The sequence below is a fragment of the Macaca nemestrina genome, chromosome 6 (genome assembly GCF_043159975.1).
Source record: "Macaca nemestrina isolate mMacNem1 chromosome 6, mMacNem.hap1, whole genome shotgun sequence".
In the NCBI taxonomy this organism is placed as follows: domain Eukaryota; kingdom Metazoa; phylum Chordata; class Mammalia; order Primates; family Cercopithecidae; genus Macaca; species Macaca nemestrina.
The window spans coordinates 71,016,121-71,022,415 of record NC_092130.1 but is presented as its reverse complement, the minus strand read 5'-3'; the positions used below and the strand labels follow the sequence as shown (position 1 = coordinate 71,022,415).

The 6,295-nt window shown below is 38.2% G+C and overlaps 1 pseudogene; it reads right to left on the bottom strand.

The window, feature by feature from the left end:
- Positions 1–3,495: 3,495 nt before the first annotated feature.
- LOC105471099 (dnaJ homolog subfamily B member 6-like) lies at positions 3,496–4,527 on the bottom strand (annotated as a pseudogene).
- Between the last annotated feature and the right edge of the window lie 1,768 nt (positions 4,528–6,295).

Genomic DNA, 6,295 nt, shown 5'->3' with positions numbered 1-6,295 from the left:
AGGATAACTAATCATTAGAAAAATGTGAAAAAGACAGAAATAGACAACTCACAAAGAGGATATAAAAATTGCCCTTAAATATCTGAAAATATGTTCAATTTCACTCACAATTAGAGAAATGCAAATTAAAACATTTATTTTGTCTTTGCAAAACCTTTTCTATTTTGGAAACAGCACCCTCTTTTGTTGAAAAGGTGCTCTTTCACCCCACTTTATCCCTCTGGTTCTAGCTAGAACTATCAGTTGCACCAGACACAGTGGTTCATGCCTGTAATCCTACCACTTTGGGAGTCTGAGGTGGGAGGATCACTTGGGGCCAGGAGTCTGAGGCTACAGTGAGCCATGTGCTCCAGCCTGGGTGACAGAGTGAGACTCTGTCTCTAAAAAATTAAATAAAACTATCAGTCATAACCATTTGACACATACTAATCACTCAGTTATTGTTAGCTAGTAACTTGTTATCTGGCTGTGGTAAAACCTACACTTGAGAAAATTTCTATTCATGCATCTATTACATTAGTATGGTATATAGCTTACAGTTAATGAGCCAATATTGACACATCATTATTAACTAAGTCCATAGTTTATCCAGAAATTGAAACATAGTCCCCTTGTAGGTCTGGAAGATTGAAAAGAGGTTAATAGTCAGTATGGTAGGCACAGTGGAAACAGCCACTTCTAAATGCTGGTAGAAGAATTTATATGTGAATTAGGACATACAAGTTCTTTACTGGCTCAGGCCCAAGATATATGCTATGTAGTTAGATTGAAAATTCTCCTGACTCTAATCCCTCTTTCCTACTTGCATGGTCAATATCTATCATATTAGCTACCGCAATGACATGTTTGGGCTGCTATTAGTTTGATTTCTAAGCTAATCACCAAGAAAAACCATTAAGAGAGTCCCTCTGTCTGACACACACTACTTGTTCATCATAAAATTGGAAGTGTGTGGGGAAGAATATCTTACATCAGAGTCTATTTGGGCCACATTCACCTCTGTCCCCGGCTCTGAGAAGATGTTCATGTGTAGGTTTTAGATGATTGGGTCCTCTGTACAGTGGTGGATGGTGAAATCCAGCTTGTGATACCAGCCATTTCCTGATTACTTTACTCTTACTAAACTGTAGATTCTCACTTTGTTTACAGGTCTTTTCTGGTTTCTCATATTGTAGCCCTGGTTGCTTAGTTTCTGATCTCAGTATATAAATCCCCAGACAAGCATTTATAAGTGGGCTTAGGCAGAGTCTGCTAACAATTGTCAATTTCTAGGAGTCCTGTGTTACTGATTAAACCTGAACTACCCAGGAGACTGCAGGAAACATTGGAATGTGAATTTATTAACTTAAAATGAAAAATATCATGGGAATAAGAAAACTCATAATTGCAGTGAAGAGCTTATTCTCGCCTTTAAGGCACATGTGATTAGAAGGTAATGTGGTAGATGTAGAAATCTTAACAACAGGCATTAGATAAATCAAATGTTTGTTACTATCAAGGCTGATAGTATCTTGTCTTGTAGTACCAGAAAGTAAGGAAATGCTACACACACACACACACACACACACACACACACACACACACCCCAAGCAAAAAATCTGAAAAACATATTGACGAGGGTGTGTCAAAAGTGCATAGAAGCCAACTTGAGAGAGTTCTTACTGGCTGAAGCTGAATCAATTTGAGCAATGAAATAAATAAAAGAGTATTGGATTTGGAGTATAGTCTAGTACAAAATACATATTCATGAGTATCAGCCTTGATACATGATAGTGTCAGCCTTGATAGTAACAAACGTTTGATTTATGGACATGGACTTGCTATAGGGATCAGGGTACTCAAAATATGATACCCAAGATTCCCTTTACTCAAGAATCCACTGCGATGGATGGTGCTGACATTTTTCTCTACATCTCTCGTTTGTGTGTGCTGGGAAGGGTACCAAACTGTTTTCTATGACTTTTCCTTTCTGGATTTCTTTGGCTGATATGACAGGTATATGCCTGACAGGTATCACCTTTATATTGTGATTCTGAAGGTTTAGGAAGTTGTCCCTTTTGTAGGAGATTGTGTCCACAATTACTAGATATTTTTGTAGGAATTGTGGACACAAAATATATAGTAATTGTGCTCATTTTGCAGTTGAAGTCTAATAAAGAACTCTATCGCCATCATTTTTGAGTTCTTGAGGGCCACTGGTATATACAGTCCTCAGTACACACCACATCTAGCTTCTCACAAGCACAACATTTTCAATTTGTTGCTATATGGAGAAAAACTTGTAAGAAACGGATAGATGATAGCCTCAGAAATTTTTCTTTATATTATAAAATGTAATAGACAGGTAAAAAATGTTGAGATGCCAAATTAAATTAACTATAAAAGACATATCTATAAAATAATCAAAGGAGAAAGTTGTTCTTAGCCTAGATGGGGAGCAATACTTTAGGATCACTCATTGTGCTTTCTGTGACTTAATTAATTTTTAACGTTTGATCAATTTTAATCTTAATAATTATAGTGATCAGCATCAGATAAGGATAAATTTGCTTTTAGAATGCATAAATAACGTTCTAAAACTTTTTTGGGAAGACCACAGCCTATATTGGAGTGAAAGATACAAATATAATATTAACAATACCAAAGAAATTATATTATCAACTAAGAACTGTTCATATGCTGGTGTCTGCACATTATTTTTCTTTCCTTGAACTTCCCATGTAAGAGGTAGTGATGAATCTCAATTATTTTTTAATTAGGTGAAGTTTAAATGTATGAAATGTCATCAACTCACTGTCATGTTTTTTTTTAGTATATCAAACATATTTACATTTCTTTTTTTTAAGAAAATGACAAAGACCCAATTTACCAGCCTTATTTTTTTAAACCTAAGCTTAACATTACATAATTAAACAATTGTCAGAACTTACTAATTTGCCAACATTCATGCACAACTGGAAAACGTCCTTAATTTATATTAAACCAGAAATATATTACCACTAATGCATTAGTATTTTTCACTACTAAATACTGAAAAAATTTGAAATTATTTTTGTAGAAGATTTCTCCTAGCGATGTTAACTTCACAGCAGGCTGACATTACTTGGCTCAGGTTTCAGACACAATGGAAAAACAGATCCATGCTGGTGTTAGTGTACAGTCTTGTCCAACCACTACTAAAGATCATGGCTCACTTTTGAGTATTTGTTTTTAAAGCAAAGCGCGTGCAGAGATTCACAGCAATTTTAAAGACCGAATAAATGGTCCTATTATTACAAGTAACGGCAAAAGCTGCAATTACTTTTGCACCAACCTAATATGTGGTCCAAACAATAAATTCAAAAGTCTATGACAAATAGGGGCTCTGATAGCTGTTTATAAGTACTTTAGGTGCAATTACACTGAAAGCTGAGTTCATTTGAAATCTTCAAAAATTGTTTCTGTTAATCCTCAAATAGTGCTTGTTATAGTTTAACATTAGATGAGAGCATTGGATTACTTGTTACTCAAGCACAGCAGTTGTTCCTTACTATGTTTCGTGAGGACATTAACTGGCCATCTTTTTTCAGCTTCTACTCCTTCTTGACCGTTCTTGACAATTCTCTTCATAGTGATCTTTCTGCCATTAACTATTTTAGTAGAAGTTGATATAGGTTTGAAGTTGTCCATACCATTACCACCAAATGACGTGAAACAGAATAAATTGAGGCCCCTTGACCTGCTGACTCGAATGAAGTAAATCCTGTACCAAAAGAAGAAAATCAACTTTCAAAAGATGGAAATCCACTGAAAGCAGAGAAAAATGTCCCCATTCTTTGGCTTTTGCTTCCTTAGGGACCCCTTGGATTCCCAAAAAAGTCCTCAAATGGGTTGTCAAAGAAGATGAAAATGAGTCCCTTCCACCAAAAAATTCCCTGAAGACATCATTAGCATTGGCATGTGAAGCCAAACTCAAACGTACTGTCAAAATGACTTCCACCTTCTCCTCCACCATTTAATCCTTCTTTGCCTATTTTTCATAGATGTCCAGTTTTTTAGCATCTGACAGCACTTCATATACCTCAGCTACTTGTTTGCATTTTCTCTCTGCTTCTTCTTTATTCTCAAGATTTTTATCTGAGTGCCACTTCAGTGCCAGTTTCCAATGTGCATTTTTTTTTTTTTGAGATGGAGTCTCTGTCACCCAGGCTGGAGTGCAATGGCATGATCTTGGCTCACTGCAACCTCTGCCTCCCAGGTTCAAGCGATTCTCCTGCCTCAGCCTCCTGAGTAGCTGGGATTACAGGTGCACGGCACCATGCCTGGCTAATTTTTTGTATTTTATCTTATTTTTTTTAGTAGACATGGGGTTTCACCATGTTGGCCAGGCTGATCTTGAACTCCTGACCTCAAATGATCTACCTGTCTAGGCCTCCCAAAGTTCTGGGATTACAGGTGTGAGCCACCGCACCCAGCCCAATATGCCTTTTGAATATCCTTGGGTGAGGCCTGTCTCTGCATGCCTAGAACTTCATAGTGACACATCATTCTTTAACAGATTGCTGGATCAGGTCCAAAATTACAAATAAGACAGAACTTATATCAAATGGTGTCTTATTTTCAGGTGTGCAGGGAACATTCATGAAAATTTACCATATCTTAGGCCACACAAATGTACGCACACACACATACATCTCAGTAAAGTCCAAATAATTGAAATAATATCAATAGCACTTTCTGAACATAAGGCAATAAAATTAGAAATTAATAATAAACTTTTTTTTTTTTTTTTTTTTTTCAAGACAGGGTCTTATTCTGTCACCCAGGCTGGAGTGCAGTGGCATGATTTCAGTTCACTGCAGCTTCCACCTTCCAGGTTCAAGCCATCTTCCCACCTCAGCCTCCTGAGTAGCTGGGATTTCAGGCATGCCCCACCATGCCTGGCAAATTTTTGCATTTTTTTGGTAGAAATGGGGATTCATCATGTGGCCCAGGCTGGTCTCAAACTCCTGGGCTCAAACAATCTGCCTGCCTTGGCTTACCAAAGTATTAGGATTACATGGCCAGCCTAAGCTAGGCTGGAGTACAGTGGTGCCATGGCTCACTGCAGCCTTGACCTCACAGGGGCAAGTGGTCTTCCCACCTCCACCTCCCAAGGTGCTGAGACCACAGGTGCTAGCTGCCGCCTGGCTAGTTTTAATTTGGGTAGAGACAGGGTCTCTCTATGTTGCCCAGGCTGGTCTTGAACTCCTGGGCTCAAGTGATCCTCCTGCCTTGGCCTCCCAAAGTGTTGGGATTACAGGCTGAGCGGCCATGCCCAACCAACAACAAACTTTTAAAAGGCTCTTCAACATTCAAATTTTTAATAATTACACTTCATTAAACAACTATTGGGTCAAAAGAAAAAATTGCAGATTTTTCCAAGGAAAAATAAGCTAAAATTGCACAATAATAACATGGGAACACTTCTTGAAGTTAAGCAAGAGAAGCCAATTCCTCAGTTTTAAATTGTTGGTATATGTTAGAAGTATTCTAATATGTAAATAATGCTGATTGTGTTTTTTTCTTTCTCATATTTTTAGCTGGGTTTTTCAATGTGCAATTTTTTAAATGTTTATTTTTTTTTTTTTTTTTTTTTTTGAGACGGAGTCTCGCTGTGTCTCCCAGGCTGGAGTGCAGTGGCGTGATCTCGGCTCACTGCAAGCTCCGCCTCCCGGGTTCACGCCATTCTCCCGCCTCAGCCTCCCAAGTAGCTGAGACTACAGGCGCCCGCCACCACGCCCGGCTAGTTTTTTTTTTTTTGTATTTTTAGTAGAGACGGGGTTTCACCATGTTAGCCAGGATAGTCTCGATCTCCTGACCTCGTGATCCACCCGCCTCGGCCTCCCAAAGTGCTGGGATTACAGGCTTGAGCCACCGCGCCCGGCCTTAAATGTTTATTATAATGTGAGCTTAAAAACAGTTCACCTGCTATCACTTGCTATCTCACTTACATTTTAGTGTGCAAGAAGAAATAAGATTGAACATCATGATGTGTATATATATTATATTATACATATATATACACACCTACAGGCATATGAAGCAGTGTGAGGCGGTGCCACATCCTTCTCAGAAATGGCTCTCAGTAGAGCCATCAACATTCTGTTCTTTCACCTCTTTCTGCTTTTCTTTCTTCCTCTTTTGCGAAGGGTCCTAAATACGTGGGTAAATCTAGAGCAGAACAAGAAAGTAGATAGTCTAAACCTTTGCTACTTATGGAAGGGAAAGCAAAATCTGTGCCTTTAAGAAACAAACTTTTCATTCTTTCTCTTTT